Source organism: Canis lupus, chromosome 1 (genome assembly GCF_003254725.2).
Source record: "Canis lupus dingo isolate Sandy chromosome 1, ASM325472v2, whole genome shotgun sequence".
Lineage (NCBI taxonomy): Eukaryota > Metazoa > Chordata > Mammalia > Carnivora > Canidae > Canis > Canis lupus.
Window position 1 is genome coordinate 7,815,001 of NC_064243.1, and position 25,681 is coordinate 7,840,681.

A 25,681-nucleotide genomic window follows, 5' to 3' on the forward strand; every position below is an offset into this window, starting at 1 on the left:
GTAGCATCGAGTTTCTGTATTCTCAATTTTTAAAACTGTCCTCCCCCTTTTGCCTATCTAGCCACAACTCACGGCTATGGCTGGCCTTTTCTTGCCAGCTTGGTCTCATAAGCTCATTCACCCAGTCGCCCTGGAAATGCTGTTGGGCCTCCCAGTTGCTGTGTTTTAAAAGAAGAGGCAATGTGAGAGCCCTAATTAGCATGAAGAATGATGACAAGAGCACCTCTGTCACGAGCAGAAGACTGCCCATGTGTTAGGGTTCTCCCGAGAAACAGAACCAATCGATCTACACAGATATATATAAAAAGTAGAGTTAGAGAGGGACGCCTGGTGGCTCAGTGGTTGAGCATCAGCTCAGGTCATGATCCCGAGGTCCCTGGATCGAGTCCCACATTGGGCTCCTTGCATGGAGTCTGCTTCTCCCTCTGCCTCTGCCTCTGTCTCTGCCTCTCTTTCTTTCTCTCTGTATCTCTCATGAATAAATAAATAAAATCTTAAAAAAAATAAAAATAGAGTTAGAGAAATTAGTCATGGGGGAAAGGAAGCTGAGAAGTCTTTCTGCAAGCTGCTTTCTGCAAGCTGAAGACCTAAGAAAGCAGTGGTGTGATTTAGCCTTAGTCCTAAGGCCTGAGAAGCAAGAAGGATGATGTCCAGGGGAAGATGGATGTCCCAGCTCAGGTCAAGAGCCTGAATCTCCCCCTTGATCCACCTTCTGTATGAGGATTGAACCCCTGAACCATGCCCACCTGCGTTACTCAGGCAACTAATTCAAATGCTAATCTCTCACAACATCACCCAGGAACAGTGCTTTACCTGCTATCTGAGCATCCCATAGCCCAGTCAGGTAGACACATAAAATAATGACTACAGTCAGCTGCAGGGAGAGGTCGATGTTCCGACGGCAAGGACGCCATGTAGCCACATGCCTGGGGTCACCCTAAATGGTCACTCACTAACCTGGTGACAGTAAGTAAAGCTCCCAGGTCTTAGTTTACCGGAGGATACTTATCTATGAAAACATCTAATTCCGGGGGGGCGGGCAGGAAGGACTACCGGATGCGATTTTGTGACTTCTGCTTCACAAAGAACTAAAAGTACGACCAAAGCAGAATTTCAGCCAATGTCTGTGAGTCCTTCACACTGAGCAAATCCACACTTGAGCTCTTAAATTCTGTCAAATACTTCCCCAATTCTTTGATCTTTAATTCATCTCGTATATTCCTCATTTTTTACTTTATTTCTAATTCAAATTGTCCTTGCATTTATGAAAAACAAATGAATTCAGGGAGAGAAACTAACTAAATCACTTGATATTCTTACAGACTTTCTTCCACCAGGGATAGATCTGTTCTGGACACTTCATCCTGAACTCCTTTACCCAGAACTCCTTGAAACAGGACCATGGCATTTGTATCTCAGCCATAAGCCACATCAGAAACAGAATGTTATGATGAAATCGGGAAAACACTGGGCAATGTAACTTTCATTCCAAAATGAAACCGCCCAAACCCTTTAAGAAAATGGGCACCTGCGTGGCTCAGTGGTTGAGCCTCTGCCTGTGGCCCAGGCGGTGATCCCCGGGTTCTAGGATCACGTCGCGCTCAGGCTCCCGATGGGGGGCCTGCTTCTCCCTCTGCCTGTGTCTCTCGTGAATAAATAATTAAAATATCTTTAATAAAGAAAGAAAATGATCAATCACAATAGGAAGCTGGCAAAGTTAAAAAAGAGAGAGAGAGAGAGGTTATAAATTTGATGTCTTGGTAAAAAGCTATATTCTTTGCGTGTTAGCTTTTTTGCAGGGGCGAACGTCCTCCAGAATAACAGCAGGTGTCCGGGACGGGGCTGCTTCTGTTGTCCTCAAAGGAGCAAAAAAGAAAGTTCATGACCTTCAACTTGGACCGGCCACCTGGGCCCAAGAAGGGGGATCCCCGGGCTGGGGCGGCCTTCGTGGCGGGAGGACTCGGCCAGAGAAGTCTCTAGAACTCACGGGGGGGGGGGGGGGCAGGGGGGCCGCGCACGGACACCCACGCGGGGCCTGGTCTCGGCGGGGCGGCCCGAGCGCGAGACGCGGAGCTCGAGGTAGTGCAGGCGCGGCCGGCGGGGACTCGGCCAGGTCCCGACCCCAGCCCCGGGCGCCACGCCGAGGCCTCGCACCCTGCGGGACGGGAGGCAGGGCCGGGCCGGGCCACAGCGCCTGAGCCCCCGGCGTCCTGGTGGGTGCCGCGCGCAGCCGGGGATGAATCCGGGCCGGGGCCTCCTCGGGGCCTCCTCGGGGCCTCCGCGCTGGGTGCGGGGCTGGGGTGCAGGGCTCTGGGTGCAGGACTGCAGGTGCAGGGCTCGGGTGCGGGGCTCTGGGTGCGGGGTTCTGGGTGCGGGTGCGGGGCTGCAGGTGCGGGGCTCTGGGCGTGGGGCTCTGGGTGCGGGGCTCTGGGTGCGGGTGTGGGGCTGCAGGTGCGGGGCTCTGGGTGCGGGGTTTCGGGTGTGGGGCTCTGGGTGCGGGTGTGGGGCTGCAGGTGCGGGGCTCTGGGTGCGGGCTCTGGTGCGGTGTGGGCTGCAGGTGCGGGGCTCCAGGTGCGGAGCTCGGGTGTGGGGCTCCGGGTGCGGGGCTGCGGGCACAGGGCTCCGGGTGCAGGTGCAGGGCTCGGGTTCGGGGCTCCAGGTGCGGGGCTCGGGTGCGGGACTCGGGTGCGGGGCTCGGGTGTGGGGCTGCGGGCGCAGGGCTGCATCTGCGGGTGCGGGGCTCCGGACGCGGGGCTGCGAGTGTAGCCCAGCCAGCCCAGCACCCCGGCCAGGTGGTCTGCGGGGCACCAGGAGCCTCAGGCCCCGAGCCCCGCCCGGCGCTGCCCCTGGTGGCTTCCCTGGCGCTCGGTGGCGGGCTGAGCAGGCCCCCACAGCCCTCCGGGGCCCCATGGGGTTGCACCCACCACTGCCGGTTGCTGTGCGGCCTCCACGGGCCGGGCCACCCCACCAGCTGGCCTGGCTGCGGGGTAACTGACTGGGACCCCTGTTAGTGGGGAATGCGCCCTGGATGGGTTGGGGCCTCCAGGGCCATGGGGGTGTGGAGCTCATGACCAGGGACAGGCAGTCTGTGCCCGGTGGCCGAGCAGGGTGCAGAGTTAGGCCTGCCACTGAGCAGACACCACTACCGCCACCGCCCCCCTGCATCCCCCAGTGAGGCCGTGTGGGTTTAAGGCCAGGATGGGGTCCTGGCAGGTGGACTGTTGCACTGACTGGAACACCATGACTGTGGGTGCAGGGGCTGTTTGCCTTGGTGGACAATTGAGTTCAGGAGACAAACCATGCTCGGGTTGGAAACATCAATGTCCACCATTTGGGGTTGATTTCTGAGACCTAGAAAAGTTTCGGGTTTGATTTTGTGCTGGTTTGGTTTTGTTCTGATGTGGCCAGGACCAGCCACAGTGATCCCAGCGGGTTCTGAGGGCCTGCAGCCCCCACAATGGCTAAAATACAGTGTTGGGGGAGCTACTCACTTTGGGTCAGGCAGGGTCACTGACTGAAAGGGCCTGGTGGTCCAACCTGGCTAACTCACTGTTAGGGGCTACAGAAGGCATGAGGCAGATACCTGGGTGAGGTATCTGAGGGGTATAGCTTTAGCCCAGGTCCCTGGTACCCCTACCCTGAGCTGTGAAGGTGTGCAGGTAGACAGGAGCTAACCCACCTGAAGTGAAACACAGCCCATGCTTCTTCTAGGATTTTCCTTCCTCTCTCATGTCATAAGGAGCCCTCCTGCCTGGGGGCTCATTCTTCAGAGGGTGCTGGGCCCACAGTGGCCACCGTCAAGTGTCCTGGCCAGACTGGCCTGCTTGCAGAGCCCTCACTTAGGGTAGAGGAGTCGCCTTTTCCATACCTCTGGATTTGTTGCTCTTTTGTACAGTCCATAAAGTTTGTACACTGGCGGAGGGGAAATATCAAACTTTTGGATTTTATTTCATTGCCATCCTTTGGTACATCCATAGACTAATAGTAAAAAAAATAATTTCTTGCAATAGTATAGCAAAAGAAATAACTGTGATACCAGCTCATATCTTTCCACACAGGCAAGGGCAGCCTGTAAACATAGGATCAAACATGAGAGCAAACATGGTTAAAGATCTGAAGACCAAGAGACTGAGGCCTGTGGCTTCCAACGTTAGGAGCCTGACTTTTCAAGACTACACAAGGTAATTGGATAACTCTTCTGTAATTTCTGAGTTGGTTCAACAAGATGAGCCTTTCCAGAATTGCAGCAGGAGGGACTGAGATCACACCCACAGAGTGTGTTCGGGGTGTGAATGTCACTGAGACACCAGAATGCTTACACGGATTGCCTTTGGGAGATCCCCTGTATGCAGAGCTGGAGGGGACTAGTCACAGAATTTGCTGATGGTTTCATTATAATCACTCAGAGAAATAAACAAATGGTTCTTCTTTTGTAGTGAAAAGCCAAAATACCAGCCTAGAGGATGAAAATCTGTTTTTCCCCCTTTACATAGGTTTCACTTACCAAGAGTATTTCTTACAGGACAGTTGCAGCCGGTTAAGGAGCTATCATACAACATGTTCATTATGTCATGTCTGCTCCTAATAGTGAAAATTGAAAAAAAAATTTTTTTTCATCAGGTCAAGTCACAAGTTAGGGGCCAGCTGGAACAGAATGTCATTCTACATTTGAGATTAGGGTTTGGGACAGACATGTTTGTCCCTCTGTCTGGTTTTATTTTCCCTCAGAGCACAGCAGAAACATCAGAGAGGCTTCTGTGGGTGACTGATTTGACAGGTAGCTTACAAGTGCAGCCCAAATTCAAAATCCTTCCAGCCTCCACAAAACCAGGCTCTTCTTTCTCATCTTTTCTTGACATTTTGCTCCTAAAATTAGCTTTTTGATGAGAAAATTGCAGTGAGTCATACCAAAGCTAGTTAAAGGTGAGGCAAATGCCTGAGATTGAAATTGAGTTGATTCTACTTTGCTTGCTGATGGTGCCTGGTAATTGGACATTGGAATTAGAACTGCTGTGACCTTTCACAATAATAAGAAAAAAAGCTCTATTCAATTTGCTGGAATTTTTTTTCAATATTTAAAGCATTTTTTTTGAATGAAGTAATTTACTCTTCTTTTTAAAGTAGCAATACCAAGCAGCCTGTTTTTCATGTTGTTCTGTGCATTTATTCAATAATTCTAGTTCTCAAATCAATAAAAACCAATCTGTTTCTCATTTTCTTATAACTTCTTGCTCCAATCCCAACTTCCTCCCCACCCCACTGTTCATGGAAGTTATCAGTGTGACTTACCTTTCCCTTGTTGCTCTTTCCGCCACCCTGGATCTCAGAGGTACTCCCCTACAAATGCACCCTACACTCTATTCCTCATCTGCCTACTGTCGTGTCTGCATTGGCCTATTAGCATATACTGTTCAGAGTTACTGTTTGAAAGTGGAGTGACAAACGAGACATGGAGTTTCTGGTCCCAATTATGTGCCAAAAGTTAGAACAAGAATCCATTTCTTTCTCCATCCCACTTTCCTAACGTTATAGCTCATCCTTTCAATTTATTTCCATCACTTAACAAATATTTATTGACTTATGTTATATGTTCATCCATATTCAGTTACTTTAATAAGATTCAATATTGCTCAAGGCAGGAAAAAAAATGTCTGCCCTCATGGAGCTTATATTCTACAAGACAGACACAGACAGTAGCAAAACCAAACAAAATACAAAAATAAGGGGAAATAAGTAAAATTCATAAAACATGAGAAGGTGCCAAGAGCTGTGAAGGAAAAAAAGGATCTGAACTTGGAATTCACGGAAAGCTTCTAGAAGGAAGATCAAGAGTTCATTTAGAACATGACAAGATTTAGACATGTGTTAGACAAGCAGAGGTCACCTACACAGAGTTGCAAGTGCACAGTTGGATAAGTAAGTCTAAAAATCAGGAGACAGAAACGGACAAGAAATACAAACTTGGAAGTCACTTCTATAAAGATATTTAAAGCCGTGAGACCGGCTGATAATAGCAAGAAGGAGTACAGAGAAGAAAGGGAAAAAGTCCAGAACTGATACAAAGGCACTGCAATAGTTACAGGGCAAACAGATGAGAGAAAATAGTAGGAACGCCAATTTAGGAAAAGATCCCCAGCATTTCCCTACATAGAGGATGATCAATTGCATCAAATGATACTAATAAAACCAAACTAAACGAACAGTGAGAGTCGGCCAATGGGTTTATCAACACAGAAGTCATTGATGGGCAATTGTCAAGGAGGAAGACATCACTGAATACCTGTTACACATCTGGAAATGGAACCACATCAAAGCCTCCATTGTGATCAGGGTAAACCAGTAGTCAGCCCTGGGTTCATATCCCAGCAGCCCCATCCTTTCTGAGTTGTAGGACTTTGGAGGAGTCCCTTAAATTCAGGGGATATTGGCTTCTGCTTTTACAAATGGAGATTCTGTTAAAACCTCATTGGGCCCTAATCACATGCCAGGTATAGCTCGAAGTGTCTTACTACCTTTTTGAATCCACACAACAGCCTTCTAAGTAAGAGTCATTATTTTAATCATTTGATGCAAGAGAATGCTGATCCGAAAGATGTTAGTGATGGAGAGAAGAGAGTACTTGCCCACTGACCCCATGAGCCTCTGAGACAGCTCCTAGTGACCCCAGCCTTCTGCTGTTCATGCCTCCTGCTGACAAGCTGGATCTAATAACACACTTCTAACAAATGAAATATGGAAAAGTGATAGGATGTCACTTCCAAGACTGGGTTACAAAAAGACTCTGGCTTCTACCCTACTAGCCCTCTCTTGTTCTTCCTATCTTTTTCACTCATACTGAGAAAGCCAACTACTGGCTGTGAGCTGCCCACTGGGAATCCCACATGGCTAGGGACTGATGTCTCTAGACAGTGGCTGTGAAGGACTTGAGGCCTGCCAACTGCAGAAGTGGATTCTCTCCAGCTGAGCCTCCAGATTAGACCACAACCCACGCTGACTCTTCATTGTAGAGGACCCATCTACACTGTGTTGGCATTCCTGACCCCCAGAAGTTGCGATAAAATAAATGAATATTTTTTAGCTGGCATTCCTGACCCCCAGAAGTTGCCATAAAATAAATGAACTTTTTTAGCTGCCAAGCCTAAGGGTTACTTATCACACGGCAATGTAACTCATACAGGTGGTAAACGGCAGAGATGGAGGTAAAATTCAGACATGTTGTTGTCAGAGTCTACTTAAAAAGGATATGGAGAAGGGGCTGTTAGGATCTGTACAGGATTATGGAGTGGCATCATCCTCAATTGGTCCCTCTACTGCCTTCACAAAGTCCCAAAATTAAGATAGAGCTCTGGAGGGAAGAGACTGCATGTTACACCTGCCATCCAGACTCTGACCTCCGGAGTGATCCTACTAATAAAGGAATATGCCTCCCACCCCTGCTTCACAAACGTGCATGGATAAACACACACACGTTCCCTGACACCATTCTCTCCTATGTAGTTAAAAATACTCGACTTTATCAGGCACCAAGATTTCATATTTTTTTTAACATTTCTTAGAAGGCCTTTTAAATATAGGATTTAAGCTTTAAAAAAATCAAAGCTGTCTAGCACAGATCACACTGTGGATCTTTCCCCCATATATGAAATTCGATTTTTAAAAACCAACAACGTTGGCCTGGAAGGAAAATAAGGAAAGTTCTTAAAAAACAGTTGATACATTAATCAGTGGGATGAGATTAATTTGCTTTGCATAGAGAATAATTGATGTAATAGACTGACTAGAATGTAAATTCACACACACACACACACACACAAAGAATGTAAATTCACTTTTTTTTTTTTTTTTTTAGCACCACTTGAATCCCTTCCTTCCTCCTAGTAGCTGTGCCCTACTCCTCCATCCCTGGTCCTCACAGTATCTGAGGTTCATAAAGAGCCAGGCCTTGATGGGGCAGAGGGATAGAGTTTCAGTTTTGCAAGATGAAAAGGTCCTTATCACCTGTTGGACAAAAATGTGAATATATTAACACCACTGAACTGTATACTTAAAAATGGCTTAGAAGGTAAGTTTTGTATTAGGTGAATGTTAACACAGTTTAAATAAGTAAATATATAAGCAAGCAAAGGAAACCTTCATTGGGAGACCTGAAAGTTTTCAGAAAGTCCTAGAAATCTCCTTAAAAGATTTTTCTTCTTAAGAGAGTCACCACAGACTACCAATTAGGGAGGCATAATCTTATAGTTCAAGTCAGCAGCTCACAGATAGTAGACTAGATATTCTATTGGAGCTAAAGGTGGCTGCAGGAGTTGTAGTTTATTGCACCAAAACAAATTTCATGGGCAAATCCAAGAGCAACTGGTTAGATAATCCAAGGTGAAGTGTCCCTTAGAAAACCAAGGACAGACATTTAAGGAAAGGAACCTAACACCAACTGCTTCTAGAAGGAATTATGTTTTTCCCCAAGTATATACATGCAAAACACATGTAAACCCAACATGATTTTTAAATATGCATAAATATGCTGATTCACACACACACACACACACACACACACACACACACACATGAATGAGGCCTGAGTCCCTAAACTAATTGCCCTAGATCTGGTTATTTCTACAACCAAGCATTTATTTAGTACCCTCAAACATAACATGTAATAGAGTCTGAGCAAAATTGCATGTTACATGATCTCCTAATGACTGCCTAAATTGTTCAAACAAAACAAAACTTGAAAGACAGATTGAAAAGTAGATACAGTGATAGAAAACTATGATAACCAAAGAAAGAAGTCATCAAGCATTTTTGACATCACTTGCATTTGCATGCCAAAATATCTTGATTTATAGCAAAACTCAAAACCAGATTTTCTGCTCACTGAAATGGATTAATTCTGAGTTTTAATTCTTTGATTTAAAACATGGAGGAGGTTGGAGGGTTTTTTGTTGTGATTTTTTGGGGTTTTTTTGTTGTTTTGTTTTTTAGAAATGTAAAGGGTAGCTCTGATTTGCCCTGAGTCTATACCTCTCACATATGAAATTTTCATACAATTTAATTCATACAATTTTCATACAATTTAATTTCCAAATAATTTCACACAAATTTGAGTATGAGCTCAGAAGCTGTTGCCCGAGATATACATTTTAGTAGTTAATGTAAAAGTCTCGAGAATGTATATCCTGAATTCAAATATTTTTAAAAAGGGAATACTATACTATGACACAGCAATCCCCATTTAAAAACACTTTAGTCTTGAGAAATATGTATTTTAGAATTAAGATATTCAAGTATTTAAAAGCAAGTCAGTTGCAAGGATTAAGTACACATTTTCAGCACGGATTTAATTTCACTGCCAGTAAAATGTCTTCAAACATTACCTTAGGCTGGTCCACTCCAAGCTTCATCCCTAAATTTAATAATGGTAGACTTCCTCTCTATGCCCTAAGAATGGCTTTTGAGCTGAACTAACAGATTCAGTAATAGAGACAACTAATTATATTAACAACTTGAAAAAAAATAAAGAATATGGGACACTTGGGTGGCTCAGCAGTTGGGCACCTGTCTTCGGCTCAGGTCGTGATCCCGGAGTCTGGGGATCAAGTCCCACATCGGGGTCCCCGTGGGGAGCCTGCTTCTCCCTCTCCTTGTGTCTCTGCCTCTCTCTCGGTGTGTGTGTCTCTCATGAATAAATAAATAAATAAAATCTTTAAAAAAAAGTATAAATCAAAGGTAGCCTGTCCTTGCCCTTGAAAAATTTAAACTATCGAGAATTATGAAATGCATAGAATTGCCACAAGGGGGTGCTGCGGATAAACCAACAAGAGTCCTTCCTTGGCCTCGCGGATAACTGTGAAATCATCTTCCAAGTTTTCACTCTCATGAAATTTCGAGATAAAGTCAGACGTGCACAAAAGCAGAGGAGACGTTATAAAATAGGAATATATCAAGAACATATACAGAGAAATAGAGCATCAACATGAAAATAGGTATCAAAAGACAAACAGAAGAGGCTAGCAGGCTTATTTTCTCTTTTCTTATTTTCTCATTTACAGATTTAGTCATTTTAGACAAGCAGTCTTTGCCTCTTTTCAACAGAGCACTAAACTTGAGATACATTTACTCATCATTTTCTTTAGGAAACAATCCACTTTAAAAAAAAAAAAAGAAACAAACAAAGAAAAGCATCTCAAAGGCTCAGGTTCCTGGAGGGGACCCCCCACCACCACCAGCCAGCCTCCAATTTACACCACCCGTCAATTTGGCTCAAAGTGCTGTCTGTTACCATCACATCCTCTAGGGCTAAGTAACAAAACAAAAGCAAACAAACAAAAACCTTTACTCCTGAAGGTTTAAAATGCAAATCAAGGTCTGAAATTCTGAGTCCGGCTCTGTTGTGCTCAGAATTAATTCTGCTATTTTTAACTTCCTAAAAGTGAAGTCACTGAAGAAAGTATGATGGAAACCTGAGGACTAAAAGTTATAAGCAGTTTTATTATTTAGCTTTCAAAGCTTTCCCATGAGTGACAATACAAAAACGAAGCTGCTCTCACAGTGCGGGGTTGTTCTCTTTTTCATAAAAGCATTTATTTGATTGATAAGATCCGGGATACCTTGAGGTTCGATTATTTTTCAAGAATTGTTTTCAAAACGAATCACAAAAGTGCTTTTCTTCAGCCTTGTTAGCCTAACCCATATCCCCACATCAACTGCAATTTAGCTATTTTAGATCCTTTTTCCCCCCTGCTTGCTCTGAATTTCAGTGGGCAAAGCATGAATGATAATAAAGTAAGATGGGCGGCAGGGCCAAGCACCCAGCAGAAGCTTTACTAATTATTATTTCCTTCCCCAGTGCTTCCAAATGGCTTTTTTTGTGTGAGGGAGGGGACACCATCCCCTTTGCTTATGCACAAGGGTGGCTGCATCCACAGGTGTCAACCAACTTTCTGTGTGCTGCGACCTTGAATTCTCAGGCAAGCTCTCCCATCCAAGGAGGTGTCACCATACTGACACCTGCCATTCCCCCGTGACTAAGGCTGTGAGAGCCACCGAGGGGCTGCAGGTGATGTGTAAAGCATAGTGTGCAAGTACCAACAGCTGGAATGAAACTAAACCCTGTAAAACGCTGGGCTTCAAGTCTGCAGGGTATGTCCTCAAATCCTGAATTGCATAGTGATGGGCAAGAGGCAGCAAGGCATGAAAAGAATGTGGATTATATAGAAATCCATCCCCCTTCCCCGCAATGGGTTGAATAGTGTCCTCCAGAAAGGTTGGTTCCTGTCCTAACCCCAGGTACCTGTAAATGTAACCTTATTTGGAAATAGTGCCTTGCAGATATCATTTTTTTAAAGATTTTATTTATTTATTCATGAGACACACACAGAGAGAGAGAGAGAGAGGCAGAGACACAGGCAGAGGGAGAAGCAGGCTCCATGCAGGGAGCCCACCGTGGGACTCGATCCCGGGACTCTGGGATCACGACTTGAGCCGAAGGCAGGCACTAACCCACTGAGCCACCCAGGGATCCCCTGCAGATATCATTAATTAAATATCCTGAGAGGAGGTCATCCTGGATTTAGTGTTGGCTCTATGTCCACTGACTGGTGTTCTTATGAGAGAAAAGAAAGCGGGGGGGGGGGGGTTAACAGGGAGAGGCCAGAGGAGAAGGCCCCGTGTAATGGGGCAGATAGCGGAGTGATGTGGTTACAAGCCAAGGAACACCAAGCAGAGCTGGCAACTACCAGAAGCTAGAAGAGAGAGAAGAGACTAGACTCTCCTTCAGCCTCCAGAAACCATCACACCTGCCAACACCTCGATTTCAGGCTCGTAGGCTCCAACACCGTGAGATACATAAATCTCCTGTTCTGAGCCAGCCAAGTTGAAATAATTTCTTACAGCAGCCCAAGGAAATTAATACAACCACATGGGTTCACCTCAGTTCCCCACCAAACATCATTACCTTCATCTAAACTAGAGTTCATGGGTTCTATCTGACCCAATGCAGACTGCATATCAGCCACTCTCCAACCTATGCAGCCACGGGTATTACACTTAACATGTTAGGTCTCAGTTTCCTCATCTATAAAATGGGAGTGAAAACAGAAACTAGCTGGTAAGGCTGGGGTGAGAGTTTCTGTCAGGGTGGGGGCAGTACACAGAAATCGCAGGTGCAGAGAGCCCTGTCCCCAAAGACAAAGCTCTCGGCAGGTGGGAGCCACAGGCGCTGAGCAGGAGGAAGGCCAGTAGTGTCTGCAATAACCAGAAAATTCTAACTGAAGAGTGAATGTGAGGTAGACCTTGAAGTGATGGTTGCATCTGGATGGGTCAGAGAAGGAACTCTAGGCTAGCTTTCAGGGGGGTCAGCTCAGGAATATAAGCAGAGAGAATGGGGTTGAAGGAGTGTGTGCAGGAGGCTGGGTGGCTCAGTCAGTGAAGCATCTGCCTTCGGCTCAGGTCATGATCCCAGGGTCCTGGGATCTCTCTCTCTCTCTCTCTCTCTCTCTCTCTCTCTCTTTCTCTCCCCCCACCCACCCAAATAAATAAAATCCTAAAAAAAAAAAATAAATAAAAAAGGAATGTGTGAGAACCGGTCAGGTGAGATCAAGCTCACATTGGACAGCAAGACTGAAGTTAGAATTCACTAGAAACCCCACAGACAGCTTAGATCTGATACACAGTGATGCAAGACACCTTTGCCTAAGGAAATCATGCCCCAAAAAAAGAATGTTTAAGGCAGATGTGTCCAGTGGGAAAAAGCAGAGCAGAGCTCCTGACCCCTGCCGCGGCCAAGGCCTATGCACTTCCAAGCTGAGCAGCACCGCTGTAAAAGACACCAGCAGACAACAAAAACAGATTTCCAGAATGCGAATAGAAAAAGACATTGAGGGATCCCTGGGTGGCTCAGCGGTTTAGCGCCTCCCTTTGGCCCAGGGCGTGATCCTGGAGACCTGGGATCAAGTCCCACATCAGGCTCCTGCTTCATGGAGCCTGCTTCTCCCTCGGCCTGTGTCTCTGCCTCTCTCTCTCTCTCTCTCTCTCTCTCTCTCTCTTTGTCTCATGAATAAATAAAGTCTTAAAAAAAAAGACATTGATTACCCAAGACCCACCTTTTTTTTATATCAGATTCAAACATTACTCTGTCAAATTGTCATAGACAGTTTTAAACTCTGGGCATCTGGCTTATCTGATCACAGATCCTGGCGGGACAGCAGGTCTTCAGCAACTGGCACAGGTTTGCAGGGACTGGAGGGGGCACCAGAAGGGGGAGCAAAGGAGGCTGAGGAGAACAGAAGGTGGAGAGAGGGGAGGCGGAGGCAGAAAGGGTTCAAGAGCTCCAAATGTGCAGGTATAAAATTAGTCATGGGATGTAGTAAGCAGCATGGTGACTAGAGTTGGTGATACTATACTGTATATCTGAAAATTGCTAAGAGAGTAGATTTTTTAAAAAAATATTTTTATTTATTTGACAGAGAGAGAACACAAATAGGCAAAGGGAGACGAAGAAGCAGGCTCCCCACGGAGCAGGGATCCTGATGTGAGGCTTGATCCTAGGACTCCAGGATCACAATCCGGGCTGAAGGCAGACACTTAACCAACTGAGCCACCCAGGTGCCCCCAGAGAGTAGATCTTACCAGTTCTCATCACAAGAAGAAAGTTCCGGAACTATGGATGATGAGGATGTTAACTGGACTTATTGCGGTGATCACTTTACAGGATGTACAGATATTGAATCATTATGCAGTACATCTGAAACTGATAGAATGCTGTATGACAATCATATCTTATTTTTTTCACAAAAGGAGCAAAATCAGAGCAGGTGCCCAGAGAGCTCCTGTCATCGTTAAGGGAAGCTGACGACAAACGTGGTGAGAATGGAAATAAGGAGAATCAGACACAGGTATTTTGAAAAGTGAATTGATGGAGTGAGAACAATGAGCTAGAAAGAAATGAGGATCCTCTGACTCCAGCACCTTCCTGAGATAAATAAAACTGACTCGTTTATAGAATTGGAAGGAACAGGAGAAAAGGGAGGCAAAGGTTGTGAGTAACCACAAACTCGGGGTGAGCACACTCTCACCACTCTGCCTTCTGCACTTACAGTGGCAACAAACGAGGCCCTTTCCTAAGTATTGCCTTGATGAGCGAGAATTATTGATCGACCGTATCGACACTGTGGAGTTAAAATAAATTGTGTGGAACAGCCCGGGTGGCTCAGTGGTTTAGCGCCGCCTTCAGCCCAGGGCCTGATCCTGGAGACCCAGGATCAAATCCTATGTCAGGCTCCCTGCATGGAGCCTGCTTCTGCCTGTGTCTTTGCCTTTCTCTCTCTCTCTCTCTCTCTCTCTCTCTCTCTCTCTGTCTCTCATGAATAAATAAATAAAATCTTTTTAAAAATAAATAAAATAAATTGTGTGGACTGCACACAAACGCTACCATGAGAGAGAAATTACTACAAGGAAAACTTAGTAAAAAGAAAAACAAATTTTTTTTCCTAAGAATCTCCTGGCCACAGGGGGTCAGTGTTGCTTCGAAGCAAAAATGACCCTAAATCCCTAAGGGGGTAGAAAGGTCTTAAAGATGAATTATTCCATTTTCTTCAAAAACAACATGTTTTGATACATCTGATTTTTAGACTTACTGAATGACAGATGGTTACAGCATGTTAGAAAATTTCAACTTGTTAAAAAAAACAAACTTGTTAAAAATATATATTTCATGCAAAAATGAACTTGGATCCTCACCATTCAAAAGCGTTAAGAGAAATTAAGAGAGGGGAGAAATATATATATATATATGTAAAACAACACATGCATCCTCTCTGATACTTCTACGTGTTCAATATGAGTGTGCAATTTAGCCCAGAGCTCAGTGCCAAGGAAAAATAAAACCGTGTCTTTACTCTCTGACTGAAGAGGTCAGACGCACGCTCATGTACATATTTAAAGTGAGATTTTAAAATTAAAGCAATCCTTGTAAGTTGGCAAGGTAAGAGATGCAAATAACCATCCCATCAAGTCAACCTTTATGTGGATTGTTTTAAAGCAGTAGTATACAGATTATTTCTCTGCCTCTCCTGCCACGCATTAGCACATTTACCACTTGGTAAAGATACAAAAAGAAAAAAGCTCTATTGACCCTACATATGGGGAAAAAAAAAAGAAAAGAGTATTTAGTATATATGTGCAATGGGATATTGCTCAGAAATTTTAAAAAAGGAATGAAATCTTGCCATTTGCAATGACACAGATATACCTAGAGGGTAGAATGCTAAGTGGGGTAAGCCAGTTAGAGAAAGTCAAATACCATGTGATTTCACTCATGTGTCAAAGTTAAGAAATAAATGAGCAAAGGTCAAAAAAAAAAAAATAGAGTTGAACCTAGAAGCAGACTCTCAACTCTAGAGAACAAACTGAGGGTCACCAGAGGGGAGAGGATTGGGGGGTGGGTGGGTGAACTAGGTGATGGGGATGAAGGGGGGCACCTATGATGAGCACCAGGTGATGTATCCAAGTGTTGAGTCACTATATTGTACACCTGAAACTAATATTACACTTAACTGGAATTTCAATAAAAACTCACAAAAAGAAAAATAAAAGAGAAGATGTACTGTAGACAATGAAGCAGAGATTAGTATTGGCTAAATTTCCATTTGAAGAGTAGAGTTCGCAGAGGTGTGAAGGAGGGAAGGAGAGCTAGACCAGCTTGAACGTAGGGCAAAAATCACAACTAACCTGTTGAGAAAATCCCACAGAAGGCTGGAGGCCAGTTTTCAGATGTGTGGTGACATCTTGATTCGTCCTCATTGCCCCAGTTCCACTCTCCCCTGAAACATCCGGATAATCATTCATGCGTTGCTCTGGACAAAGAAATGGACACAACCAGAAGGATTCCAGCTCTTGCGAAGCTGTGTTAAATGAGTAACCGGGCTCGGGAATATGCGATCTCCCATCCTGATAGAGTCTCTGAAAGCAAAGAGCAGAGTGACCAGACAAGACCTCCCAGAGGAGGGGACATTCCAGTGGAGATCTGAGGTCTGCAGACCGTGGGGACCGCGAGCTGTGTGTCGGTGTTTCGGGTCATGGATGCCGCATGGTGAGTGCGAAGGGAAGAAATTCATGGGTCTGCTGGCCCAACAGCAGTGGGGAAACCAAAGAATGGAAGGAATCATGACCCAATTGGCATTTTCTAAATTTGTACTGGATGACACAGAGAAGTACCAAGTAATGTATCACTGACTGTGTCGGGTCACGTACATAAAATAACACCCATCGAGTGTTGTGACTTTACTGGTCATGGAAGCGAAACTATATCCAGCCCAATGCTTTTAAATTTTAATAAAGAAGAGATTAACAGGTGATTATTCCCTTACAATTCTGATTGTATATCTATTGTTCAAAGTCTCTGTTGCTTTTTTTTTTTCTCCTGGGAGTATTCATGGGAAATGAACAAATAGAATCCAAAAATAGTCATCTCCAATTTCAGTTCCATTCTATGGGAGCATTTTCAACAACATGCAGACTGCGATAAGAGTATCTGCCTCAGCCAGGCAACCCACGGGAGGAATGATGGATCTGCGGATACTTCTAAGTCTTAATAAACATCCGAGGTCTAAAATGCCCTAGATGGGCAGAGCTGCTCTCCTCAGCTGGTTCTGGACTTTCCAATGAACGCAGTGTACCTGGGCAAGCTGGTTTCCATCTGGAAGAACCGGATGATCAACTCTTGTGGGTAGAATCTTGAGTGAATTGATTTCAAAAGGTGTCAGGTGCCAGGTGGAGATTACAGGAGACTACAGGTGTGGAGGTTTGAGAAACACGGTTAAATTATAGAACACAGTGATAAAAAGGCAGTTAACTATAATGGCTATAACTTTCCCATAAAATAGTTTGACAGAGAGCCCCATGATGTCTCTATTCTAAGGAAAAGCCCGAGGATTTTTGACTTCTCTCGTTCGTGATTGTTGTAGGAACAAATCAGGATAATGGTTGTAAACGGCTTTGAACAAATATTTAAAAGCACAATGCAAAAACAAGACAATGTTGTAATTACTTATGATTTTCTTTTATGAGTCACTTGTTGCAATTTGTTATAACTATAAACTTTAAGCACAAATATCCTACAATGATAACAAATTTCATATTATATAGTAGTAGTATTACGTTGCTTATTTTTAGTCGTCATCAAAGAAACAAATGCTAAAAATTGCCTTTAAAGATTTTTTTAGACTATAGCTATTTTGATTTCATCCCAAACCCTGAAATCCAGCTTTTGAAGGATGGGATCATGGCGTGTGTGTTTTTACAACTCCCTAGATGATTTTATTTATTTATTCATGAGAGACACAGAGACACAGGCAGAGGGAGAAGTAGGCTCCATGCAGGGTCTCTAGGGTCAAGCCCTGGGCCGAAGGTGGTGCTAAACCACTGAGCCACCCAAGCTGCCCATCTGCACTGCTTTGATGAATGCAGGTAAGAGTGCGACTGTAGTAGTCAAATAAATATGATTCATTTTAAATTGAGATTTTAAAAATACAACAACCTTTATAAATTAGCAAGGTAAGAAAATGCAAATAATCTGCCCATGAATGAATCCATACCTTTATAGTACATATTTTTTAAAAGCAGTAATATAGAGACCATTTCTTTGCTTCTCTGGCCACTCATTTACTTCAGTGTCTCTGTCCCCCAGAAACCTGGACTTCTCCAGAAGGCATCTGTCTCACAGATAATCAAGGACATATATCCCAAGCTGTCCTCGTCTCTGGCTCCTCTCCAAAGCTCAGGTGCTGTATAAAGACTCTTTGTTGCCAGTGGTGCCCTGTCCAGGGAGGTCAGCTGGGGACCCAGAGGCCAGTGCCCAGTGTGCTGGCATCTCCCCTGAGCCAGTCAAGCATGGCTGAGATCTTAGTGTACCCGCCAATGCTGTGGTGAGCATGCGCTCTTACATGCACACTTACACACACACCTACACTCACACTCCATGCACTCACATACCCACCCCAGCACACACACCTAGGTCACGCTTCTGGAATGGTTCCCCAAAATTGCTTCTTTCTGCTTCCAGTGGCACTCCCAGATTTGTACAACTAGTGCTGTCTAGGTTCAGTCCCCAGATGTGAGGCCCTCACCTGGAAAGCAGATGTGTGGAAAGGCAGGAGAGCATCTGAGAGTAACAGGATGAGGGTGGAACTGGAGGCCGAGTGACAGGCCGGAGTCAAAATTCTTTCTCCATGAATCTACAATCCAGGGCATTTCTATCATATCAGGTTTGGCTCAACTCTCTTCTCCCTTAGTTTCTGGAGCTGCACACTAGAGAAAGCTTTTCCAAGGGGTCCGCAGAAATGCTTGTCATCTAGCTTGACTACAGGTTAGGTTCAGGCCGTGAGCTATCACCGTCGGTCCCAGAGTCCTTGGTTTGCTGTGGGAGAAAAATCTAACAGGCCAGAAATAGCACAAGGAAAACCATGAAAAGGCTAGTTTTATTGACAATTAAACACAAATGTGTTTAGAATACATTTAGAAAGAGCTGTTCCGATGTTTATCTTCTATTCTCCATGGAAGTGTGCTCAATCTATGGTGTTAGTCCTCACCCTCCTTCCTCCATCCAAGAACAGCCGGACCACTGCTCTGGAAAATGACCCAGCCCTATGTTGGTCCATTAAGCAAACCTGTCGTTAAAGGCTTCTTTGTCAAAGCTGGTCCTTCCCAAGGTGACTGTACGTCCTGTGAATGCACCCACGTCAGACACCACTGGTCAGGCAAAGCCTTGGTACTTACCCCTGATTGATGTAGAAGAACAAACTCTCAGATGGCATCCACTTGTGTGGAATAGGGGAGGGTGGAGCTCCGGTTCCAGATAAGCATCAGAAATGCCTGTTACCTGGCAGATCTCACTGTCACGATAGTTCTGAACCAGGCTTATGCGATGTCACAATTAGCATCATTTCCTAGGCTGTGAGATTCACACAAGTATACATTTTCATTTAGGAAGAAGAGAAAGAGAGCTATATTTTGGTCCAGTAACTCCCTCATGTGGCTATAAGTCAAGGAAGATGCAAACACATCATCTCAAACAGCTTTAAAAAAAGAAATCTTTCTTTTGAAACAATTTAGGACTTACAGAAAAGTGGCAATAATAGTACAAAGAATACCCAGATAGCCTTCAAGTGGAATCCCAAATATGGACATCTTATCACATTTGCCCTATCATTCTCTCTGTCTTAATATGAACAGTACTTTTTTTTTTCTGAATATTTGGAAAGTAAGCTGTAGACATAATGACCACCCCTACTCCTAAATACTTCAGTCTTACTAACCACACTACAATTTTCAAAAGCAGGGAAGGAGCATTGATACAACACTATTATCTATTCTAGGGATCTTATAACAGCTTTGCCAATTGTCACACTAATGTCCTATGCAGCAAAAGAAAAGGAAACGGAAGTTTAAGGCTTCGGGTAGAGCCACCACAGCTCTGAGATTCTTCCCAGTAACAGGGTAGATAAGAACTATTAGGACTCAGAATACCATAGTCCTGGTTTAAAACATCTCTTGGTATTTAGGCCTTGGACCCCCTGCTGAATCAACATTCTTTTTTTTTTTTTTTTTTTTTTGACAGAGAGAGAGAGACAGAGAGAACAGGGTTTGGTGCAAAGTGACAGAGGAGGCAGGAGAGAATCTCAAGCAGGCTCCACGCCCAGTACAGAACCTGATCTCAGGTCTCTGAGATCATGACCTGAACCAAAATCAAGAGTTGGATGCTTAACCGACTGAGCCACCCGGGTGTCCCTGGATCAGCATACTCAATTGCAGAGTAAGAAACAGACACAGAGAATGTTGATTATGTGCCTTCTATTTCTTCTCTGTGTCTCCTTTGACAAATGTAATTGATCGTGACAACACCTTCCTGATGCCTGGTACACCCAAGGCACCATCTTTGGGGCAGGGAGATACAAGGTTAAATAGAATACAGTCTCAACACCCCTGTGAATCAAAATGACAGCAGCTAAGTTTGAATAGTGCTAAAAAAAGGGGTGGGGGAAGGAGAGAGACAACAGATTATTGAGTTCCTACTGTTTGGTGGATGCCATATCAAATGATTTTTATACATACCTCATTTAATTTTTACACACATGGTGAGACTGGCTTTATGTTTCCTGTTTCATAGATGAGGAAATTGAGGCTCATAAAATAAACCTGCCCAGGGCCTCCACTCAGTGAGACACAGAGCCGTAACCTGAACCTGCCTCCAAAGCTGTGCTGGCCTCCCGGAAAGTAAGCGGTGGGAACAGATCATGTGGAGCAACAGGGAGGGAGACAGTGAGTTGGTGGAGGGCAGGGAGTCTTCCACTGGAGCACAGGCTGCAGGACAGATAGGACTTTGAGAGCAAATTTGAAAAGCACGGTCCAGGGGCACCTGGATGGCTCAGTCAGTGGAGCGTGTGACTCTTGATCTGCGGGTCGTGGGTTCAAGCCCCATGTTAGGTTTGGAGATTACTTAAAAAACAAAATCCTTACAACAACAAAATGAAAATGCAATCTAGACAGAGGGGAAAGCCGGTGGCTGTACGGTCCTACACTGTGACTTGGCAAAACAGCCAAATTAGGTTCCCATGAACAGAGGAAACAGCTTCTCAGGAGTCTGAGTCTGCCCAAAGGGCACTGCAGCAGGTCGGAGAGCTGGAACAGATAATTCACACCCTGAGGCAGGAAACAGCTTCTCCCCTGGACACAGTGGTTAGTAAGCCTTCTTTTCTCCACAAAGTGCTTTCTGATTTTTTTTTTTTTAATAAGGTAGACTCACCCATTTAAGGTAAAGAGTATAAGATAGTACTGGGAGGACTTTTTCAAATTCAATATTTCTTCAGGGTGCCAGTCTGTTAAGTGTAGACAGAAGCAAGGAGCTGGGACTTCCCAGCCTTCAGTGCATTGGTCAAGCTACAGACTGCACAGTTTCCGGGGAAGCTATCTGGTTGGGTTGACATCTCCATTTCACTTCCCTGTCTCCATGCTTGTGAGCACTGTCTACCATTGTTTCTGGGTACAGTGCTCACTTATTAAGTTGCTAAAATTATGAATGAGTAACTAGCAAGTTTTTAAAAGTCATGCACCACGTTATATAGGTAGCAGGAGAACCCCAGTTTAGTAGGTGCCTGAAATCATTTTGCCATAAATTCTCCATGCAGAGAGTTGTAGACTTACTTATATGGTCCAATTATAGAAATAATGTAATCTTTAAAAAAAATAAAGGTTGGGGCACCTGGGTGGCTCAGTGGTTGGGCATCTGCCGTTGGCTCAGGTCATGATCTGGGGGTCCTGGGATCGAGTCCCGCAGGACTGCCTATGTCTCTGCCTCTCTCTGTGTGTCTCTCATGAATAAATCAATAAAATCTTAAAAAAATATATAAATAAAAATCATCTTTGAGAAAAATCATGATTTATAGTATAGGCTTTAGAATCAGATGACTTTAGTTTGGTTTAATTTGCTTCTTCAGTCATCAACTGGGTGACGTTGAACAAGTTACTTCCATAGGCCTCAGTTTAAAATATTGGAATAATAATGGCATCTACCATGAACTTATTTATTTTTTCCCAAAGATTATTTATTTATTTATTCATGAGAGACAGAGAGAGAGAGAGAGACAGGCAGAAGGAAAAGCAGGCTCCATGCAAGGAGCCTGATGTGGGACTCAATCCCAGGGCTCCAGGATCACAACCCGGGCTGAAGGCAGGCGCCAAACTGCTGAGCCACCCAGGGATCCCCACCTACCATGAATTTAATATAGCTCTTAAAAGTAATAACGAATCATTCCATGTATCTTAGCTGATATTACTGTTAGACCCTCAACATCAACCACCGGTATTGTTCTTATGCATATTTATTGTTTTTATTGGCCTTCCAGAGAAAACCATGGTCCCTATGCTGTGGCCGGCACTACATTGGAAATTATATTGACAGGTGTAGTCAAAATAAAAAGAATCTTGTGATGTTTCTTTTTATAAAGCTGTAATTAGAGGTGGATTTTTCTGGTCTGCTTTTTCATGGACCAAAGGATAATCATTGTTTTCAGTCCTGCTACAAAGTTGTTTTAATGACCACTGTCATGTGGCTGTGCAATACTTTAACAAGCAGACTCTGCTCAGTACACAAGAAGAATCCAGTAAACATTGAAAGACTGAGTTGGAACATTAGCCAAATAAATACACTTGAAATAGTCAAAGGTATTCTCCTCGGGGCGCCTGGGTGGCTCAGTCGGTTAAGCGGCTGCCTTCTGCTCTGGTAATGATCCCCAGGTCCTGGGATCGAGTCCCACCGTCGGGCTCCCTGCTGGAGGGGGGAGTCTGCTTCCCTCTCTCCCTCGGCCCCTTCCCCGACTCATGCTCGCTTGCTCTCTCTTTCTCAAATAAAGAAATAAAATCTTAAAAAAAAACAAAGGATTTCCCTATAATGTACTGAAAAATCTAAAGTGCTTACCCTTTTAGTGAAAGATATTTATTTGGGCTTCTATGTGACCAGCAATAACTAGTTGTCTATAATTTGGGAAAGAAGAGCCCCCAAGCACCACCATCTCAAATGAATGACAAACAGAAGCCTCTCTCTAAAGGATTCCTACTGCAAATTTACAATAGAGCTTGCAGCCACGTGAACTGAATGATCTCTACAACATTTTAAAATAACATTTTTTTCTTGTAACAAGGTAATAACCTCTATACCTAGAAAACACAGACAATGAAATATACAAAAATAATACGTCAATTATAACATTACCACATGCTGGATAGAACCACAATTAATTTAGCTATTTTGTATAACATGTCAGTCTGGTCTGCTCTGTGTGTGTGTGTGTGTGTGTGTGTGTGTGTGTGTGTGTGTATTTTTAACTCATCCTTCAGGGCACATGTTACAAAACTAGAGGTTATTCACTTAACAATGTAGCATTAATGTCCTATAGTGGCTGTAACAAATTACCATAGACCTGATGACACAACACAAATTTATTATGCTAACAGTTCTGGAGGTCAAAAGTCAGAAATGGATCTGCTGGCCTGAAATCAAGGTGTCAGCAGAGCCGTCCGTGTTCCCTTCTGGAGGCTTTAGGAGAAAATCTACTTTCTTGCATTTTCCGGCTTCTCTAAGCTGCCATGGTCCTCAGCTTGTGTTCCCTTCCATCTTCCAAGCCAGCGACCGTCACCGGAGCCTCTCTCACACTGCCTCACTCTGATTTGGACTTTCCTGCCTCCCTCTTTCCCTTATAAAGACTCTTGTATTACAGGGGCCCCACTCAGATAATTCAGAATAATCTTCCCAACTCCTGTTCAACTAATGAGCAGCCTTAGTTCTATCTGAAACCTTAACTGCCCTTTACCACACGACAGAACAGATGCACAGGTTCCAGGAACAGAAATGGATGCTTTTGGGGAGAAACATTATTCTTCCCACTGCAAATACATTCTGAGTATCCTCGTGGGCCTTAAATATTCCTCTGTTCCATCATTTGTAATCCCTATGGCGCGTTTTATTGTATGGATATACCACAAACCATTGTATCATTTTCCTACAATGAAGATATATAAGTTGCTATTGTTTGCAGTTCCTGGACAATAAAAAATAGAAGTTATAGTTTTAAATAAGACTGCTATATATATTTATACATTAGTATTTCTGAGAAGGCAGTGGTTGAGTTTCTTATCAGTTTACGCTTCCACCACGCGGGTGTGAGCTGCTCTTTCCCAATGCCCTCACAGACACTGACCATTAGCATTCCTTTTCAATCTCTGCCAAATGGAAAATTACTTTCCACTTTTATCTGTTTTTTTTTTTTTTTTGGATTCTATTGAGATTGAATATGTTTTCAGACTTATGTTGGCCACCCCAGGTTCTTCATTTGTGCAGTGCGTGCCAATCAATGGTGAACTCTTGTTAAGTCTGTAATCATGTCAGCAACTTTGACAATGAGACTTTGTGGGAGGTACCTTCGTTTTTACTGAAATCCCTAGACTTATGATGTTATTAAAGTGCCCGCATTGCTCCTGCATTGCTGCATCCAAGAAAGCTCCACTTGTCCTCTCCGGGTACGACACAATTCCCAGGCCCTCTGTCACTGATGCAGTGAGTCATTTAATACCAAGTGGCAAGATGGGTGCCGAGTGCCTGGGCTCCAAGCCAATCAACGCTGAATGCAAACCCTCTCAAGATGACTCTTCCTCCTTCTTCATGTGAACTTTGCCTCCTTAGGTCTTTCACTAGTGTGTTGGTACAATGAGCAGTTAGGGCTGTATTTCTAAACTGTAGAGAATTCCTGCTGCCTGATGTCTAGATTTGCTGCAACTCTCATCCAGCATGTTATAACCAAACCTTATTTTAGGAGCTGTTCTTATGCTTTCTTATATTAATCATTAATATTTAGTGTCCTTTGTTTACTATTCTTTTTTTTTAAGATTTTATTTATTTATTCATGAGAGACACACAGAGAGAGGCAGAGACACAGGCAGAGGGAGAAGCAGGCTCCATACAGGGAGCCTGACATGGGACTTGATCCGGGGACTCCAGGATCACACCCTGGGCCAAAGGCAGGAGCCAAACTGCTGAGCCACCCAGGGATCCCCTTGTTTACCGTTCTTACATACATTTCAGAAAACTAAACAATTCCTATGCAGGGAGCTACACTGCACAAATATGACACTGACCAGTGTAACTGACACAAAGAAAGAATCTTCAAGATGCTTCATTAGTTCATTCAGGCATGGCGAACACATCCATGTCATTTTTGTAGATTTTATATTTTTGTACCTCTTTCTCTTCACATTTACTTATCCAAAATTGGAGGGTAGGGCGGGGGCAGATAGAGAAATGTAAAAAAAACAAAAATCAAAAAACAAAACACAGTGTGTCTCCTCATATGAAACACATCTCAATGTTAAAACAAATGAAAGAATATTGTGTGATTTCCAGGAAAATGTCAATAATGCCTGGATGAATTTGAACAAATACCAAAAGACCCAGAAATGGTTATATCCCAACTAGAGGCAAGTATTCTACTGTAAGTCAGGGGAGGGAAAAAATCTGGCTGCAGCCAGGGATCGAGGACAAGTCTGGGTCCCCAACCCTCCGTATCACCAAGGTTTGTTTGTCCTGAGCTGTGATGAATCCTGTTCCTCTGGTTTTAGGGGTTTTGTTTTGGAAGTCACCCTGCATTTTGACCATTCAAAGAATGCAGTAAACACAGCATGCCCCAATTTTGTGTTCATGGCTGATATCCTATCAATATTTGAATGTCGTCTAACACTGGTTTTCAGAATTTGGATAGGCCAGACGTGAACTCTAACCAGGGACCCAAGGTGCCTTGCAGGCTGCAGAGCTCAGGGGTCAAGTGCAGACATGGAGTCAGCCTGCCTGGGGTGCCCTGGCTGCCGGGTGGTAGCAGTGTGACCAGGCTCCTGCACTTGTACTTCCTCATCTGAAAATCAGAGAACAGTGTTGACTTCCTCACAGTATTTCCAGAATTAAGTAAGTGCATCATGTTGAGTATTTCATCTGTCAGTTAAAAAAAAAAGTTAAAAAAACAAAAAGCAGCAGTGAAAATTAGCAGCTTCTCTTATAATTCAGGAACTAAATGGCCAAAGGCAAGAGAGTTCCACTTTGGCTTTCAGACAAGATAAAGGCTCTAAAGATGGTAAAATATTTCCT

At 44.1% G+C, this 25,681-nt stretch overlaps 1 long non-coding RNA gene across 1 annotated transcript in view; it reads right to left on the bottom strand.

Moving 5' to 3' along the window:
- The window catches only part of LOC112643986 (uncharacterized), a 42,956-nt gene that overhangs the window by 14,474 nt on the left and 2,801 nt on the right, over window positions 1-25,681 (bottom strand). The window contains exons 3-7 of the long non-coding RNA XR_003126033.3: window positions 18,123-18,946; window positions 16,674-16,784; window positions 15,727-15,957; window positions 13,627-13,747; window positions 4,505-4,581 (exon numbers count right to left, since the gene is read on the bottom strand). This is a non-coding gene — a long non-coding RNA (uncharacterized LOC112643986). The remainder of the gene's footprint in view (window positions 1-4,504; window positions 4,582-13,626; window positions 13,748-15,726; window positions 15,958-16,673; window positions 16,785-18,122; window positions 18,947-25,681) is intronic.